The sequence below is a fragment of the Acipenser ruthenus genome, chromosome 27, assembly GCF_902713425.1.
Source record: "Acipenser ruthenus chromosome 27, fAciRut3.2 maternal haplotype, whole genome shotgun sequence".
In the NCBI taxonomy this organism is placed as follows: Eukaryota; Metazoa; Chordata; class Actinopteri; order Acipenseriformes; family Acipenseridae; genus Acipenser; species Acipenser ruthenus.
In genome coordinates this window covers 9,663,720-9,683,965 of record NC_081215.1, presented here as the reverse complement: position 1 = coordinate 9,683,965, position 20,246 = coordinate 9,663,720, and the positions used below count along the sequence as shown (strand labels likewise).

Below are 20,246 nucleotides of genomic sequence, written 5' to 3'. Positions count from 1 at the left end.
ACATTTCTGCCACTGCATTTCCTTTTCGACTGCTTTTTACATTTCATTACGCACGCGTCAAAGCGAGTGGGCGGTATCATTTTTTTGAATGTTTGAATCAGATCGCCGCGTAGTCTTCTTTGTTCAAGACTGAATAGATTCAATTATTTTAGCCTGTCTGCATACGACATGCCCTTTAAACCCGGGATAATTCTGGTTGCTCTTCTTTGCACTCTTTCTAGAGCAGCAATATCCTTTTTGTAACAAGGTGACCAGAACTGAACACAATATTCTAGGTGAGGTCTTACCAATGCATTGTAAAGTTTTAACATTACTTCCCGTGTCTCTCTCTTGTATCCACCCCTCCTTTTTAGCCCGAATCGCAAGTACTAATACCTCACAATATTACCAAGGTATATAAGGTAAATCATGATTTTTATATTATTAGTGGTTGTTTTTTCAACAGTTCCTGTAATTTGTTAGTGTGACAGGTAAAACAAATTGGGTGAGAAATGGACGTAACATTGGCAAAAAAAAATTAATTATAAAGAAACAGACATCCAAATTTGACGATTGTTTTTATTGTTTGGGACAGCTGTATTTTTTGTCACTGAGTCTGCATAGCACTGACTTTGTTAAATAAATGACAATAGTACCTGTGCTTATGTTGATATTTAACAGATGTTTTCACAAACATAAGCAAGTATTTTAAAAGAAAAAAAAAGTGTTGTTCCCCCCCCCCAAAAAAAGAAACATTTTGAGAATCAGTGCATTATTTATTGTAATCAAAATAATAAAATGGCCTAATAAAATTGCCAGTCGTTCATTTGAATTTCTTTCTTAGTACATTTAGTATTTACATAATTGTATTATTACTTGTACTGTGATTCCTTAAATGTATTTTTGTTTACAACTGTAAGTCGCCCTGGATAATGGCATCTGCTAAGAAATAAATAATAATAATAATAATAATAATAAGAATAATAATATAGCAGAACATTAACCTGGATGTTTTTTTTTTTACTTTGTCATGTTATATTTCTAGTTGTCAAATCAATTATGTTGTATATTTTAATTGGCCCCTGAAGGAGTTCAAACAGATTTCTCATGGCGGAATTCTAAATTAGACAAGTCCAAAGCCGGTGTCCACAGTATGTATACAGGAAAGAAGATCCTCCTCAAATGATGAGTAGTGAAAGTCGTGTCTGGGTAATTTAATGGTTTCGAAACAGGTGGATGCTTTGGGCAGTTTGGTATCTGTGACCTCAACAGACAGCTCCTTCGGGAGGACCTCCCATCCAACCCAGAATCTGAGGAGATCAATCAGCGCTCTTGGTGATGCTACAAAAGTGAAAAATAAATAAATGCCTCTTTTCAAATTTCACAGGGTCTTGAGTACTGTCAAGTCAGCTTTTTGAAAAGTAACAAATATTTTTACTTTTGTTGATTATAATGTGCTACGTATTATCTACCTATGTACATATAATACTTGCATATAAAAGACATGAAGGCTGTATTTGTGCTCTGAGTCGTAAAAAAAAAAAATCATACTAGCACAGTAGTGACATCAAAATGTTATTCGTCTACAAGATTATTCTTATTCATTACATTCCCTTTCAGTGTGAACATTAGCTTATGTATTCTTTGTATAGGAATATTACATATGAAGTGGTGGCAAATGCTGTTTTGAGTGATGAAGAATAAGAAGTTGTCCCTTCTCGTATAAGGTAAGAATGAGTTGGGTGGTTAAAATAAAATTATACACGGCGATGATTAATAGATTAAATTATACCGTTTCAATGAATGTCCTGAAGAAGCCTGTGATACGGCATTTAGTCTGAAGAGAACAGTCATCATCATCATCATCATCATCATCATCATCATCATCATCATCTTCCGCCACATTCAGTGTGGCCAGGTGATTCTTTCAAGGATCATCTTGAGGAAAAAAAGAATGAATAGATAAATGAATGCACGGCTGGGGATCTCTTGCTGAACCTTATTGGCCATTTTTGTTCAATTCCAATATTGAAATTGCTCAATAACAAGCTTCATCTCAAAGCTCTATACAAGCTGGGTTTTATGTTGTAGACCAAAACATACTAGTATATGAGCTTCACAGTTACACCAAAAAATATATAAACTTCAGAATTAGAAATATAACTAGCAAATCACATTATCAAAACACTGAAACAGTAACACACTGCCACAGGCATTCAAAACTTAATTAGGGAACAACATGTAATAAAATGTAACACACCTGGGGGGTGTATAGTGTGTCAGAGGCCCTTGGAAACATCAGTGGAATAATATCACTTCTTTCCTTCAGGAGAGGCCAGACCAATGTCTCTTTCAGTCCTTTCCTCAGCTGTTTAACCTGTCGAGTTGTTCTTACAATAACCTACCACAAATAAGAAGAATGTAGCATAGAGTAAAAAGCAAACTAAAGAATGTACCCAATTTAAAATGCATAACTGTAGGTCAGGGGTGGTCAAACAGCCCTGTGGACTCCCATCCCCAGCCGGCAAAGGAACAACAGGATCGAACCAGCAACCTCAGAGTGGTAAAGCGCACCGTGCATTCCTAGTGGAGGCCTTTACCGAATGCGCCACTCAGGAACCCAATCCAGCGGATTTTATAGGTCACTTTTCATTATCAATGTCTAAAACACATGGAAGAATTTAATGTGACGAATTAAGCAGGTGAATTTGTTAAATGAAGTCCTTTAGTGATCGTTTCAATTAAAAATTCCCTCAAGACCTCAATCACAACAGTTTCCCTTTTATTGAACACATTTGCTGAATAGGGGCTCTCCATGACTGGGTTTGGCCACCCCTGCTGTAGGTTATCAATTAATTACAAAACTAACCAGTACAATGAGTAAACCTAACATGGATATGCACGAAACAAACCTACTTACAGCGTGAAGGAGGAGTTTGTCCATTAGCCAATGCCGATTTTCTTCTGCCATCCCTGGAAGATCCCAGCTTAATGCCAATTGCAGTATTATGCTTGTGTCTTCTTCACTGAGAACTGCTTTGGACTCCTTCTACAATAAAAACAAATACACACACCTTCAGTAACCACCCATCTTATGGAAAACAACACAAAGCACAGTAATGCAGATATTTCAACACTGTTCATATTCAAAGTAAGAAATGTATTAATATAAACGTATGCATTTACATATATGCAGATATCACAGAAATCAACCTGTCACACTCAATATTAGTTAATTATTAATGCATTAGATCATACGTCATTAGTTCCTTAGCTAATGCAACCCTTAGAATAGCTTGACTTTATTTTAATGTCATGAAAGACACTTGTATTAGTTGTTTAAGCCCAGAAAACTTAATCAGGCTTAGCTCCACATTCCATTCTTAGTTGTTCACATGGAACGGAGATCATCCCACTCTACATCAGTGATTTACACTTCAGTACATTTCAGTCTCCAGCCTACAACCTTGAATTTGGGACAATTCTGTTCAAAAGAGTGCTTGTTAGTAATTTTCAGAGGCACAGAAAATGAGAGAATACAGAACAGACAATAAAAGTTTCAGCCATTGAAATTATGCATACATTACTTACTAATTTGACAGTTTCGTGAACATCAATATCAGGACAATCGTGACTCTCCAGATTGGCGGTTTCTGGTGCACCTCCAAGCAACACATGGATAATTGCGGGACTCAATCCAGCTAAGCTTGGACCACTGTGCAGGAAAGAATGTCCAATCATTCGCCCAGCAACGTGAAACATGTCACTCTCGAGAAGGAACTCAGATGTGGAGGGAATTAAATGGTCAGGTTCTCCTTCAAACATTAAAAGTTCTGTCAGTGATTTCTAAGGAGGGAAGAAATCAAACATAAATAAGAATCAAATCACATTTTATTTTCTGCAAAAAATTGAACTCTGACGATGACAAAACATGCACTGCTCACTAAGTTCATACTGTCTAGGCGTTATTTCCACAATTGTAAACATTAAAGCACAGTGTGTAGATGCAAGACTAAACAATAATGGAAACAAACAATGATTTCTGTAGTACTCTTAGAATAAATAACCTGAACAGTGATGTCCTTGGCCAGTTAATTAACTAAAACCATTGCGCATGGGATGCCTCCACTATACAGTCTATCCTTATTCTGTTAGATTGGTGATGTATAAAAAGTAAAAATATGACCGATAAAGCATATAGATTTTTTCCACAAGCACGTGACGAATATTACAAATACATTGTGATCTGTAATATTCTTGAGCAAATTAATATAAACTGACATTTCTAAATAACATCATTTAAAAACCCTGTTTTATAGAAAGCAAGTTACGATGAAAACCAAACTGAAGCTTTGATATAATTGTGGAGAAAAAGAACCTGTTCACTCCTTCACCCACAGCTGCATCGCCGATGGAAAACTCAGAACATTAAAATATGAAACCATGATTAAAATCTTAAAAATAAAGAGAGTGAGTAAAATTCCATTCAAATACCTTCAAGTGTGCATTTTAAAGGACAGGCCCATTCTACTTTGGACATTTTATAAAATGACAAAATGTCCCTCTCTCTATTCTCCATGCGGTCTCGCAAATCCATTCTTAGATGGAGTGGTTTAGCAGTTCCATGCTGCTTCAATACAGCCTCCCTGAACAAATTTGCCATGATTTCACATTCTGAAAAGAAATAAAACATACCCATTGAAAAACAGAAAGGTGTCAGCTTATTTCATTCAACACATAAAATTAATTCAAATAATTTAATTCACAAACCGTCCTCAGTCTCTCTGCTGTCAACGAAGACTGCCCTGTCTACTCCTGCATCCCTATTGCTGTCTATTATTTCACTTGGTCTATCCGGAATACACTCCTGTAGCAGCTCATCAGAATTCAGCAGCACACAAGTTACTGTTGCAGTGGGCACCTCTGAACTCTGAGTCTCACCTACTCCTTCCACTACACTACTGTCTGTGCTCTGAAATGAAGGCCTTGAAGACAATACATTTTAAACCATAAGTTTCACATGAAGTAATTAACTAAGAAGACACAGCAAAACAAAGACAATTAAGGACAAATGATCACAAGCATATGCAGGACCAACACATTGTCAGATCACTGTGAGAATGTTCATCAAAAAGTTCCTTTGGTATATGACAACAGGTAATAAGAACTTGACATATGTATCCATGAAGTGCAGCAAAACAATGATTATAACCACGACTTAAATTATATTACATCAAAACACAGCCAATCAGCTTTTATTCATTTTGAAAACATTTAACGAGACCAATACATTTATTTTTGTAAGACTACATTAGCATAAACATTTCCTGAAAACCACTATACGCATATTTCATCATTTTACTGCAAATAAACCTTTCAAAATAGTTAATGTACTGTATTTAACAATGACCAATTACATTAACAAAAACACTATACCTGCTGCTACAGCCGTCACTGTGACTTTATTTCTGAGAAGGAAAAGTCTTTCTCACAAAAGAGGCACTTCATCAGGGGCCCAGTGGATAAGGACAGCCCAGGAACCTACTAAATGAATTGCAGCAGACACGTCATTCACTGCAAATGCAATGTTACACTACAGCTGAATGAACATGTGGAACCCTGAAAACCCACCAAAGAAGATGGATGAATAATAAGAATTTACCAGCACTAAGAAACAATCAAAGAAAAAAACAATAAGCTCTTACCTGATCCATATTAAGACCTCTTTGTAGCGGCCTTACATAGATAATGACAGAGCCAAATTTGGGTTTCTGGGTCCCTTAAATATTTTGCTGAGTACCCCTCATTAGGGCAAGGAATAACAGCCAAGATCTGGCTTCTCATAGATCCTGAAATCTTCATTAGTTAAAATCCACCACCCTCACTCAGTGTGGGATAAGATTCGAATAACTGTCTTCTGAATCCTTCACAACTGCTGTCACAACCTTGACATAAAACAGAACACAAATGTAATAAATGTGAATCTAGCGAACATCTTAAACACTGATACACAACCTTGTATTTTGCTGCTACTAAAGCAGCATAGGTGTTTTATTGGTTTTATTTTTGTATAGCATCTGTAAGCAAAACACAAAGCCGAACGGATCACTAACTGCAAAACAATCCCAAACTAAATTCCAGACATTTACTTAGGAGTAGCATCTAAAAGGATTTTGGGAGCTTTATGATAGTAATAGTGGTTGATGACATTTCAGTAGCATAGAACAGTGGTTTAATAAAAAGTCTAAAACATCGAAGGTACAGGTTACACCGCATTAAGCTCTACATCGCGTTTTTTTTTGTTATAGAGCTTCTCGGTCCGTGTACATTCCGGCCAATCGTTTTTGCATTCTAAATCGGAAATCGGAAAGCCAGAAAACGACTCGTTTTTCTATTTCAGTTTTTCATAAAAACAAAAATCGACCCGTTTTTCATTTTCCAATTTCTGAGTTTAAAATACAAAAACTGATTCAGACTTGTTTTCCCATTTTTCATATTGCTTTTAGTAACGAAGTATTCGAAATGGAATAATCTAATACAAAAATAAATAACAGACTGCAGGGACGGAAAATGAAATCAATCTCCAAGAGTCGGTGATACAGAAGGTAGTCTTTATTCAAGCAGATATCTGGAGAGACAATACTTCGCAGAAAATATGTTAATGCTTCTCTAACAGGGACACACTTAAACAATGATAGATATACTAACGTATCGGAAGAGGGCCAGACCTATTCAACCAAGCGTGCCAGCCCCCTTTAGTGATCCTATGGCAAGCTCAAGATGCTAACATGTCCTCTCTCCCTGCGGTTTGCAGCTCTTACAAAAGACGGAACTGCGATACAGTGCAAAACTGTAAACAGAATTCACCCCCACCCTTCTCCGTATTCTGTTACAAAAGAACCCCCCACTGCAGCATGAAAACACTCCACAACATTTAATATCTTAAAAATTATGTAGCTCCTTCAAGACCTTTAAAAAAAGGTCAGACACGGCCAGCTCTCTGTGTCCCGCTGTTATGACGATGTAATAATTTCGCGCCTGTGCTTATTGTCGTGGAAGTGTTCTGTTTACCAACATTATTTATTTATTAATTTAGCAGTTGTTACAAAGTACTGTATTACAATACAGCCGTAGGGCTACACTAAGTTAATATAATAATCATCCTTGTATCACTCAGGTACAGTGCATTATAATAATACTAAAAATAATAAGCCTTCACATAAAGGGAAAAAAATCCAGGTAAGGTTCTTCATATTTATATCCTGCTTTATAAATTAACTTTATAAACTTAACTGGATTATATTATCACAGCACATTTGTCCAGGACGCTCACGTATGTTTAGAGCTCCCCTTTCACGGATACCCAATTTGTTTCATTTGGGGGGTGCATCGCCAGCCATAGATATAAATGTACTGATGCAGAAAACGGCATTATTATTTATTTCTTAGCAGACACCCTTATCCAGGGAGACTTACAATTGTTACAAGATATCACATTATTTTACCCATGTATACAGTTGGGTTTTTACTGGAATAATCTTGGTAAAGTACCTTGCTCAAGGGTACAGCAGCAGTGCCCCCCACCTGGGATTGAACCCACGACCCTCCAATCAAGAGTCCAGAGCACTAACCACACTACGCTACACTGCTGCCATAACAACGAGACACATTCGATACGAGTAGAGCACGCATTAGTACTTTTTTTTTTTTTAATTGTCTATTATTTAATTTTGTATTACAGATCATTCCATTTCGAATACTTCGTTAAAGCAATATGAAAAATGGGAAACAAGCCTGAATCAGTTTTTGTATTTAAACTCAGAAATTGGAAAATGAAAAACGGGTCGATTTTTGTTTTTATGAAAAACCGAAATAGAAAAAGTCGTTTTCTGGTTTTCTGATTTCCGATTTAGAATGCAAAAACGATTAGCCGGAATGTACACGGACCCTTCTCATTGGGTTTATTTGTATCTGCTTTTAGAATCGTGATATATACTGAGCATCGAAAGAAACTTTAGATACAATTCACTAGAATGACACATTCTGTTTTACAGCAGGTGCAGTAAGATTGTAATGTGCTGTTTAACAATTGACATTGTACTGTATGGTTATGGGGGGACAGGGGGTACTGTGAAATTCACAGGCTAGTAGTACTAGCGTGTGGCCACCTTTGCTGAGCAGCAGGCATTTTGTCATCATGTCCATCATATACCTCGTTTTTTGTTTGTTTTTTTTCGAATGAAATGTGTAATAATACTGATCAGTTTCTTGTGATGCTCAGTATATGTACTATTAAATAACGCGTTTTAATTTTGACAGAATATTTGCATAAACGTACCTTGAAAGGTGGTTCTACATTCAGTTCGTCTTTCTGCTGAGTCTAGTCGGCTCCGTGGAGTCGGGTTTCCTTCAGACAGCAGAAGTTGGGAGTGTAAGTGACACCAACACGGCGCTGGAGTGGGAACGCTCGTCTTCTTTTTGAAGGCGATCCTCTGTACGGGGCGGAAATCCTTGAAACCGGCTAAAAATAGAGAGGGACAAAAAAATAGAAACGGAAAACGAATACCTTGGGGTTGAGCAATACTGTTGGGTGGAAACCGCGCTGCAGGGTTGGATCATATTTGCATACCCATAATGCACTTTGGCAGAATCTAATTTCCTCTTATGAAATGTATGCTTTTAAAATATCATATTTAAATCTAAATGTCAACATACAGTACTTGTATGCTGTTTTGGCTGTTTTTCTCAAGACGTAGACGTTAAAATGCTCGTTTAAAAAACAACTAACCGTCCCTTGTTACAATAACAATATGAGTAGGTTGTCTACTGCACGTTGATATTAGCATACTCTGGTTTCTCTTCAGATCGCATAAATCTTTCGCCTTTTACTAAAGATTTCCGTGGAGAGGAACATTTATGAGTTTCAACTAATTTTTTGATGCCCTGCTTTGGCGGGGCTTCCTTTTGTTGTGTAATAATAGAATTGCAGTATGTACTGCTAGTACGGTAAATGGGCGCTGTTGTTCATACCAGTACCAGTGTTATACACGGTCACTGTTTTCCCGCTCCCTTTGGTTTAGTTTTCAGCTCAATACATTAAGTTTAAGCACAGATCTGCACAACAGCGCCATGTTGCGACGGCAGCAGTATTACATCTGTAGTGGTTTCTCAAAGAGCCAGCTGCCCTTACATTTATATTTTAATATATATTTTTTTACTGATGATGAAACTCTTTAATATGCTTAGGGTCTCTCTGTTTGTCAATAACCCAGGTTATTGTTTCGGAGGGACTCGAACATGGTCAAAAGAAAAATACACACACACACTCTTTTTCTTTTCTATGTAAACTAGGGCACAACAGATGCCTTTTTAGGGGGTGGGCTATTTTTGACGGATATCCGGTTAATGTCGAAAAAGGGGGCGGGACATAATGGTCATAAATCACTCAAAAAGGTGTGGGGAAAGGGGCGTGGCTTAAGGGTCATAAATCACTCAACAGAATGGGGAAAGGTGCAGGCTTAAATGTCATAAATCATTCAAGGGTGTGGGAAAAGGGGCAGGCCCTAAGGATCATAAACCATTAAAAAGGCGTGGAAAGGGGTGGGGCTTATGGTCATAAATCAATCAATAGGTGCGGGGCTTGGGTTATAAATCAATCAAAAGATGTAAAGGGACGGAACGTAGGGTCATACATCTATCAAAAGGGACGGGGCTTAGAAAGTGACATTCGCTGTATCGCCTTTACTATAATAAATATTCCAGGCAATTTAAAAAAAAGCAACGGCCGAGCTCTGTCTTTAGAAAGTGACATTCGCTCTGTCTTTAGAAAAAGCACTGAAATGTCCCTTACACAATTGTGTGGAAAGAAGGGGCATGTATTTATTTATTTGTTGATTTTTGTATTTCAACATTTATTCATTTATTATTTGTTTATATATTTATTTATTCATTGACTTATTTCACTATTGCCACTTTGCTTTTCACACGTACATTTTTGCTACGACAGTTCCTTTTCTGCTACTTGCATTTCACTGTGCGCTTTCGCTTTTACATTTCTGCCACTGCATTTCCTTTTCGACTGCTTTTTACATTTCGTTACGCACGCGTCAAAGCGAGTGGGCGGTATCATTTTTTTGAATGTTTGAATCAGATCGCCGCGTAGTCTTCTTTGTTCAAGACTGAATAGATTCAATTATTTTAGCCTGTCTGCATACGACATGCCATTTAAACCCGGGATAATTCTGGTTGCTCTTCTTTGCACTCTTTCTAGAGCAGCAATATCCTTTTTGTAACAAGGTGACCAGAACTGAACACAATATTCTAGGTGAGGTCTTACTAATGCATTGTAAAGTTTTAACATTACTTCCCGTGTCTCTCTCTTGTATCCACCCCTCCTTTTTAGCCCGAATCGCAAGTACTAATACCTCACAATATTACCAAGGTATATAAGGTAAATCATGATTTTTATATTATTAGTGGTTGTTTTTTCAACAGTTCCTGTAATTTGTTAGTGTGACAGGTAAAACAAATTGGGTGAGAAATGGACGTAACATTGGCAAAAAAAAATTAATTATAAAGAAACAGACATCCAAATTTGACGATTGTTTTTATTGTTTGGGACAGCTGTATTTTTTGTCACTGAGTCTGCATAGCACTGACTTTGTTAAATAAATGACAATAGTACCTGTGCTTATGTTGATATTTAACAGATGTTTTCACAAACATAAGCAAGTATTTTAAAAGAAAAAAAAAGTGTTGTTCCCCCCCCCCAAAAAAAGAAACATTTTGAGAATCAGTGCATTATTTATTGTAATCAAAATAATAAAATGGCCTAATAAAATTGCCAGTCGTTCATTTGAATTTCTTTCTTAGTACATTTAGTATTTACATAATTGTATTATTACTTGTACTGTGATTCCTTAAATGTATTTTTGTTTACAACTGTAAGTCGCCCTGGATAATGGCATCTGCTAAGAAATAAATAATAATAATAATAATAATAATAAGAATAATAATATAGCAGAACATTAACCTGGATGTTTTTTTTTTTACTTTGTCATGTTATATTTCTAGTTGTCAAATCAATTATGTTGTATATTTTAATTGGCCCCTGAAGGAGTTCAAACAGATTTCTCATGGCGGAATTCTAAATTAGACAAGTCCAAAGCCGGTGTCCACAGTATGTATACAGGAAAGAAGATCCTCCTCAAATGATGAGTAGTGAAAGTCGTGTCTGGGTAATTTAATGGTTTCGAAACAGGTGGATGCTTTGGGCAGTTTGGTATCTGTGACCTCAACAGACAGCTCCTTCGGGAGGACCTCCCATCCAACCCAGAATCTGAGGAGATCAATCAGCGCTCTTGGTGATGCTACAAAAGTGAAAAATAAATAAATGCCTCTTTTCAAATTTCACAGGGTCTTGAGTACTGTCAAGTCAGCTTTTTGAAAAGTAACAAATATTTTTACTTTTGTTGATTATAATGTGCTACGTATTATCTACCTATGTACATATAATACTTGCATATAAAAGACATGAAGGCTGTATTTGTGCTCTGAGTCGTAAAAAAAAAAAATCATACTAGCACAGTAGTGACATCAAAATGTTATTCGTCTACAAGATTATTCTTATTCATTACACTCCCTTTCAGTGTGAACATTAGCTTATGTATTCTTTGTATAGGAATATTACATATGAAGTGGTGGCAAATGCTGTTTTGAGTGATGAAGAATAAGAAGTTGTCCCTTCTCGTATAAGGTAAGAATGAGTTGGGTGGTTAAAATAAAATTATACACGGCTATGATTAATAGATTAAATTATACCATCTCAATGAATGTCCTGAAGAAGCCTGTGATACGGCATTTAGTCTCAAGAGAACAGTCATCATCATCATCATCATCATCATCATCATCATCATCATCATCTTCCGCCACATTCAGTGTGGCCAGGTGATTCTTTCAAGGATCATCTTGAGGAAAAAAAGAATGAATAGATAAATGAATGCACGGCTGGGGATCTCTTGCTGAACCTTATTGGCCATTTTTGTTCAATTCCAATATTGAAATTGCTCAATAACAAGCTTCATCTCAAAGCTCTATACAAGCTGGGTTTTATATTGTAGACCAAAACATACTAGTATATGAGCTTCACAGTTACACCAAAAAATATATAAACTTCAGAATTAGAAATATAACTAGCAAATCACATTATCAAAACACTGAAACAGTAACACACTGCCACAGGCATTCAAAACTTAATTAGGGAACAACATGTAATAAAATGTAACACACCTGGGAGGTGTATAGTGTGTCAGAGGCCCTTGGAAACATCAGTGGAATAATATCACTTCTTTCCTTCAGGAGAGGCCAGACCAATGTCTCTTTCAGTCCTTTCCTCAGCTGTTTAACCTGTCGAGTTGTTCTTACAATAACCTACCACAAATAAGAAGAATATAGCATAGAGTAAAAAGCAAACTAAAGAATGTACCCAATTTAAAATGCATAACTGTAGGTCAGGGGTGGTCAAACAGCCCTGTGGACTCCCATCCCCAGCCGGCAAAGGAACAACAGGATCGAACCAGCAACCTCAGAGTGGTAAAGCGCACCGTGCATTCCTAGTGGAGGCCTTTACCGAATGCGCCACTCAGGAACCCAATCCAGCGGATTTTATAGGTCACTTTTCATTATCAATGTCTAAAACACATGGAAGAATTTAATGTGACGAATTAAGCAGGTGAATTTGTTAAATGAAGTCCTTTAGTGATCGTTTCAATTAAAAATTCCCTCAAGACCTCAATCACAACAGTTTCCCTTTTATTGAACACATTTGCTGAATAGGGGCTCTCCATGACTGGGTTTGGCCACCCCTGCTGTAGGTTATCAATTAATTACAAAACTAACCAGTACAATGAGTAAACCTAACATGGATATGCACGAAACAAACCTACTTACAGCGTGAAGGAGGAGTTTGTCCATTAGCCAATGCCGATTTTCTTCTGCCATCCCTGGAAGATCCCAGCTTAATGCCAATTGCAGTATTATGCTTGTGTCTTCTTCACTGAGAACTGCTTTGGACTCCTTCTACAATAAAAACAAATACACACACCTTCAGTAACCACCCATCTTATGGAAAACAACACAAAGCACAGTAATGCAGATATTTCAACACTGTTCATATTCAAAGTAAGAAATGTATTAATATAAACGTATGCATTTACATATATGCAGATATCACAGAAATCAACCTGTCACACTCAATATTAGTTAATTATTAATGCATTAGATCATACGTCATTAGTTCCTTAGCTAATGCAACCCTTAGAATAGCTTGACTTTATTTTAATGTCATGAAAGACACTTGTATTAGTTGTTTAAGCCCAGAAAACTTAATCAGGCTTAGCTCCACATTCCATTCTTAGTTGTTCACATGGAACGGAGATCATCCCACTCTACATCAGTGATTTACACTTCAGTACATTTCAGTCTCCAGCCTACAACCTTGAATTTGGGACAATTCTGTTCAAAAGAGTGCTTGTTAGTAATTTTCAGAGGCACAGAAAATGAGAGAATACAGAACAGACAATAAAAGTTTCAGCCATTGAAATTATGCATACATTACTTACTAATTTGACAGTTTCGTGAACATCAATATCAGGACAATCGTGACTCTCCAGATTGGCGGTTTCTGGTGCACCTCCAAGCAACACATGGATAATTGCGGGACTCAATCCAGCTAAGCTTGGACCACTGTGCAGGAAAGAATGTCCAATCATTCGCCCAGCAACGTGAAACATGTCACTCTCGAGAAGGAACTCAGATGTGGAGGGAATTAAATGGTCAGGTTCTCCTTCAAACATTAAAAGTTCTGTCAGTGATTTCTAAGGAGGGAAGAAATCAAACATAAATAAGAATCAAATCACATTTTATTTTCTGCAAAAAATTGAACTCTGACGATGACAAAACATGCACTGCTCACTAAGTTCATACTGTCTAGGCGTTATTTCCACAATTGTAAACATTAAAGCACAGTGTGTAGATGCAAGACTAAACAATAATGGAAACAAACAATGATTTCTGTAGTACTCTTAGAATAAATAACCTGAACAGTGATGTCCTTGGCCAGTTAATTAACTAAAACCATTGCGCATGGGATGCCTCCACTATACAGTCTATCCTTATTCTGTTAGATTGGTGATGTATAAAAAGTAAAAATATGACCGATAAAGCATATAGATTTTTTCCACAAGCACGTGACGAATATTACAAATACATTGTGATCTGTAATATTCTTGAGCAAATTAATATAAACTGACATTTCTAAATAACATCATTTAAAAACCCTGTTTTATAGAAAGCAAGTTACGATGAAAACCAAACTGAAGCTTTGATATAATTGTGGAGAAAAAGAACCTGTTCACTCCTTCACCCACAGCTGCATCGCCGATGGAAAACTCAGAACATTAAAATATGAAACCATGATTAAAATCTTAAAAATAAAGAGAGTGAGTAAAATTCCATTCAAATACCTTCAAGTGTGCATTTTAAAGGACAGGCCCATTCTACTTTGGACATTTTATAAAATGACAAAATGTCCCTCTCTCTATTCTCCATGCGGTCTCGCAAATCCATTCTTAGATGGAGTGGTTTAGCAGTTCCATGCTGCTTCAATACAGCCTCCCTGAACAAATTTGCCATGATTTCACATTCTGAAAAGAAATAAAACATACCCATTGAAAAACAGAAAGGTGTCAGCTTATTTCATTCAACACATAAAATTAATTCAAATAATTTAATTCACAAACCGTCCTCAGTCTCTCTGCTGTCAACGAAGACTGCCCTGTCTACTCCTGCATCCCTATTGCTGTCTATTATTTCACTTGGTCTATCCGGAATACACTCCTGTAGCAGCTCATCAGAATTCAGCAGCACACAAGTTACTGTTGCAGTGGGCACCTCTGAACTCTGAGTCTCACCTACTCCTTCCACTACACTACTGTCTGTGCTCTGAAATGAAGGCCTTGAAGACAATACATTTTAAACCATAAGTTTCACATGAAGTAATTAACTAAGAAGACACAGCAAAACAAAGACAATTAAGGACAAATGATCACAAGCATATGCAGGACCAACACATTGTCAGATCACTGTGAGAATGTTCATCAAAAAGTTCCTTTGGTATATGACAACAGGTAATAAGAACTTGACATATGTATCCATGAAGTGCAGCAAAACAATGATTATAACCACGACTTAAATTATATTACATCAAAACACAGCCAATCAGCTTTTATTCATTTTGAAAACATTTAACGAGACCAATACATTTATTTTTGTAAGACTACATTAGCATAAACATTTCCTGAAAACCACTATACGCATATTTCATCATTTTACTGCAAATAAACCTTTCAAAATAGTTAATGTACTGTATTTAACAATGACCAATTACATTAACAAAAACACTATACCTGCTGCTACAGCCGTCACTGTGACTTTATTTCTGAGAAGGAAAAGTCTTTCTCACAAAAGAGGCACTTCATCAGGGGCCCAGTGGATAAGGACAGCCCAGGAACCTACTAAATGAATTGCAGCAGACACGTCATTCACTGCAAATGCAATGTTACACTACAGCTGAATGAACATGTGGAACCCTGAAAACCCACCAAAGAAGATGGATGAATAATAAGAATTTACCAGCACTAAGAAACAATCAAAGAAAAAAACAATAAGCTCTTACCTGATCCATATTAAGACCTCTTTGTAGCGGCCTTACATAGATAATGACAGAGCCAAATTTGGGTTTCTGGGTCCCTTAAATATTTTGCTGAGTACCCCTCATTAGGGCAAGGAATAACAGCCAAGATCTGGCTTCTCATAGATCCTGAAATCTTCATTAGTTAAAATCCACCACCCTCACTCAGTGTGGGATAAGATTCGAATAACTGTCTTCTGAATCCTTCACAACTGCTGTCACAACCTTGACATAAAACAGAACACAAATGTAATAAATGTGAATCTAGCGAACATCTTAAACACTGATACACAACCTTGTATTTTGCTGCTACTAAAGCAGCATAGGTGTTTTATTGGTTTTATTTTTGTATAGCATCTGTAAGCAAAACACAAAGCCGAACGGATCACTAACTGCAAAACAATCCCAAACTAAATTCCAGACATTTACTTAGGAGTAGCATCTAAAAGGATTTTGGGAGCTTTATGATAGTAATAGTGGTTGATGACATTTCAGTAGCATAGAACAGTGGTTTAATAAAAAGTCTAAAACATCGAAGGTACAGGTTACACCGCATTAAGCTCTACATCGCGTTTTTTTTTGTTATAGAGCTTCTCGGTCCGTGTACATTCCGGCCAATCGTTTTTGCATTCTAAATCGGAAATCGGAAAGCCAGAAAACGACTCGTTTTTCTATTTCAGTTTTTCATAAAAACAAAAATCGACCCGTTTTTCATTTTCCAATTTCTGAGTTTAAAATACAAAAACTGATTCAGACTTGTTTTCCCATTTTTCATATTGCTTTTAGTAACGAAGTATTCGAAATGGAATAATCTAATACAAAAATAAATAACAGACTGCAGGGACGGAAAATGAAATCAATCTCCAAGAGTCGGTGATACAGAAGGTAGTCTTTATTCAAGCAGATATCTGGAGAGACAATACTTCGCAGAAAATATGTTAATGCTTCTCTAACAGGGACACACTTAAACAATGATAGATATACTAACGTATCGGAAGAGGGCCAGACCTATTCAACCAAGCGTGCCAGCCCCCTTTAGTGATCCTATGGCAAGCTCAAGATGCTAACATGTCCTCTCTCCCTGCGGTTTGCAGCTCTTACAAAAGACGGAACTGCGATACAGTGCAAAACTGTAAACAGAATTCACCCCCACCCTTCTCCGTATTCTGTTACAAAAGAACCCCCCACTGCAGCATGAAAACACTCCACAACATTTAATATCTTAAAAATTATGTAGCTCCTTCAAGACCTTTAAAAAAAGGTCAGACACGGCCAGCTCTCTGTGTCCCGCTGTTATGACGATGTAATAATTTCGCGCCTGTGCTTATTGTCGTGGAAGTGTTCTGTTTACCAACATTATTTATTTATTAATTTAGCAGTTGTTACAAAGTACTGTATTACAATACAGCCGTAGGGCTACACTAAGTTAATATAATAATCATCCTTGTATCACTCAGGTACAGTGCATTATAATAATACTAAAAATAATAAGCCTTCACATAAAGGGAAAAAAATCCAGGTAAGGTTCTTCATATTTATATCCTGCTTTATAAATTAACTTTATAAACTTAACTGGATTATATTATCACAGCACATTTGTCCAGGACGCTCACGTATGTTTAGAGCTCCCCTTTCACGGATACCCAATTTGTTTCATTTGGGGGGTGCATCGCCAGCCATAGATATAAATGTACTGATGCAGAAAACGGCATTATTATTTATTTCTTAGCAGACACCCTTATCCAGGGAGACTTACAATTGTTACAAGATATCACATTATTTTACCCATGTATACAGTTGGGTTTTTACTGGAATAATCTTGGTAAAGTACCTTGCTCAAGGGTACAGCAGCAGTGTCCCCCACCTGGGATTGAACCCACGACCCTCCAATCAAGAGTCCAGAGCACTAACCACACTACGCTACACTGCTGCCATAACAACGAGACACATTCGATACGAGTAGAGCACGCATTAGTACTTTTTTTTTTTTTAATTGTCTATTATTTAATTTTGTATTACAGATCATTCCATTTCGAATACTTCGTTAAAGCAATATGAAAAATGGGAAACAAGCCTGAATCAGTTTTTGTATTTAAACTCAGAAATTGGAAAATGAAAAACGGGTCGATTTTTGTTTTTATGAAAAACCGAAATAGAAAAAGTCGTTTTCTGGTTTTCTGATTTCCGATTTAGAATGCAAAAACGATTAGCCGGAATGTACACGGACCCTTCTCATTGGGTTTATTTGTATCTGCTTTTAGAATCGTGATATATACTGAGCATCGAAAGAAACTTTAGATACAATTCACTAGAATGACACATTCTGTTTTACAGCAGGTGCAGTAAGATTGTAATGTGCTGTTTAACAATTGACATTGTACTGTATGGTTATGGGGGGACAGGGGGTACTGTGAAATTCACAGGCTAGTAGTACTAGCGTGTGGCCACCTTTGCTGAGCAGCAGGCATTTTGTCATCATGTCCATCATATACCTCGTTTTTTGTTTGTTTTTTTTCGAATGAAATGTGTAATAATACTGATCAGTTTCTTGTGATGCTCAGTATATGTACTATTAAATAACGCGTTTTAATTTTGACAGAATATTTGCATAAACGTACCTTGAAAGGTGGTTCTACATTCAGTTCGTCTTTCTGCTGAGTCTAGTCGGCTCCGTGGAGTCGGGTTTCCTTCAGACAGCAGAAGTTGGGAGTGTAAGTGACACCAACACGGCGCTGGAGTGGGAACGCTCGTCTTCTTTTTGAAGGCGATCCTCTGTACGGGGCGGAAATCCTTGAAACCGGCTAAAAATAGAGAGGGACAAAAAAATAGAAACGGAAAACGAATACCTTGGGGTTGAGCAATACTGTTGGGTGGAAACCGCGCTGCAGGGTTGGATCATATTTGCATACCCATAATGCACTTTGGCAGAATCTAATTTCCTCTTATGAAATGTATGCTTTTAAAATATCATATTTAAATCTAAATGTCAACATACAGTACTTGTATGCTGTTTTGGCTGTTTTTCTCAAGACGTAGACGTTAAAATGCTCGTTTAAAAAACAACTAACCGTCCCTTGTTACAATAACAATATGAGTAGGTTGTCTACTGCACGTTGATATTAGCATACTCTGGTTTCTCTTCAGATCGCATAAATCTTTCGCCTTTTACTAAAGATTTCCGTGGAGAGGAACATTTATGAGTTTCAACTAATTTTTTGATGCCCTGCTTTGGCGGGGCTTCCTTTTGTTGTGTAATAATAGAATTGCAGTATGTACTGCTAGTACGGTAAATGGGCGCTGTTGTTCATACCAGTACCAGTGTTATACACGGTCACTGTTTTCCCGCTCCCTTTGGTTTAGTTTTCAGCTCAATACATTAAGTTTAAGCACAGATCTGCACAACAGCGCCATGTTGCGACGGCAGCAGTATTACATCTGTAGTGGTTTCTCAAAGAGCCAGCTGCCCTTACATTTATATTTTAATATATATTTTTTTACTGATGATGAAACTCTTTAATATGCTTAGGGTCTCTCTGTTTGTCAATAACCCAGGTTATTGTTTCGGAGGGACTCGAACATGGTCAAAAGAAAAATACACACACACACTCTTTTTCTTTTCTATGTAAACTAGGGCACAACAGATGCCTTTTTAGGGGGTGGGCTATTTTTGACGGATATCCGGTTAATGTCGAAAAAGGGGGCGGGACATAATGGTCATAAATCACTCAAAAAGGTGTGGGGAAAGGGGCGTGGCTTAAGGGTCATAAATCACTCAACAGAATGGGGAAAGGTGCAGGCTTAAATGTCATAAATCATTCAAGGGTGTGGGAAAAGGGGCAGGCCCTAAGGATCATAAACCATTAAAAAGGCGTGGAAAGGGGTGGGGCTTATGGTCATAAATCAATCAATAGGTGCGGGGCTTGGGTTATAAATCAATCAAAAGATGTAAAGGGACGGAACGTAGGGTCATACATCTATCAAAAGGGACGGGGCTTAGAAAGTGACATTCGCTGTATCGCCTTTACTATAATAAATATTCCAGGCAATTTAAAAAAAAGCAACGGCCGAGCTCTGTCTTTAGAAAGTGACATTCGCTCTGTCTTTAGAAAAAGCACTGAAATGTCCCTTACACAATTGTTTAAATTATAGATGCCCACTTAACTGAGAATTTTTCCCAATTGCTTTTTACATTTAATTTTCGTCTTTCGACATTTCTGCTTCACGTTTTAGTTCTCCTTTATGGAGGATATTCCATGCCCAAATTAAAAATAAATAAATGGAAATGTATTTATTTATTTGTTGATTTTTGTATTTCAACATTTATTCATTTATTATTTGTTTATATATTTATTTATTCATTGAGTTATTTCACTATTGCCACTTTGCTTTTCACACGTACATTTTTGCTACGACAGTTCCTTTTCTGCTACTTGCATTTCACTGTGCGCTTTCGCTTTTACATTTCTGCCACTGCATTTCCTTTTCGACTGCTTTTTACATTTCATTACGCACGCGTCAA

At 37.0% G+C, this 20,246-nt stretch overlaps 2 long non-coding RNA genes and 2 other non-coding genes across 10 annotated transcripts; 2 read left to right on the top strand and 2 right to left on the bottom strand.

Moving 5' to 3' along the window:
• Window positions 1-544: 544 nt before the first annotated feature.
• LOC131701875 (uncharacterized) lies at window positions 545-8,985 on the bottom strand. Of its 4 annotated transcripts, none has more exons than XR_009309095.1 (8): window positions 8,318-8,983; window positions 5,685-5,924; window positions 4,474-5,520; window positions 3,571-3,825; window positions 2,900-3,028; window positions 2,240-2,380; window positions 1,772-1,917; window positions 545-1,320 (listed from the first exon to the last, which is right to left on the bottom strand). It is a non-coding gene; the product is annotated as an uncharacterized LOC131701875 (long non-coding RNA). The 4 variants fall into 4 exon arrangements; XR_009309094.1 differs by having other exon boundaries at window positions 4,474-5,523; window positions 8,318-8,982; XR_009309093.1 differs by having other exon boundaries at window positions 4,474-4,653; window positions 5,416-5,924; window positions 8,318-8,968.
• LOC131701916 (U5 spliceosomal RNA) lies at window positions 8,824-8,938 on the top strand. Its single transcript, XR_009309152.1, has one exon. It is a non-coding gene; the product is annotated as a U5 spliceosomal RNA (small nuclear RNA).
• A 1,587-nt stretch (window positions 8,986-10,572) lies between the features above and the next one.
• Window positions 10,573-19,181, bottom strand: LOC131701880 (uncharacterized). Of its 4 annotated transcripts, none has more exons than XR_009309115.1 (7): window positions 18,346-19,181; window positions 15,713-15,952; window positions 14,502-15,551; window positions 13,599-13,853; window positions 12,928-13,056; window positions 11,800-12,408; window positions 10,573-11,348 (listed from the first exon to the last, which is right to left on the bottom strand). It is a non-coding gene; the product is annotated as an uncharacterized LOC131701880 (long non-coding RNA). The 4 variants fall into 4 exon arrangements; XR_009309116.1 differs by having other exon boundaries at window positions 14,502-15,548; XR_009309114.1 differs by having other exon boundaries at window positions 14,502-14,681; window positions 15,444-15,952; window positions 18,346-19,030.
• On the top strand, window positions 18,852-18,966 carry LOC117422763 (U5 spliceosomal RNA). The gene has a single exon (XR_004547680.1). It is a non-coding gene; the product is annotated as a U5 spliceosomal RNA (small nuclear RNA).
• Window positions 19,182-20,246: the final 1,065 nt, after the last annotated feature.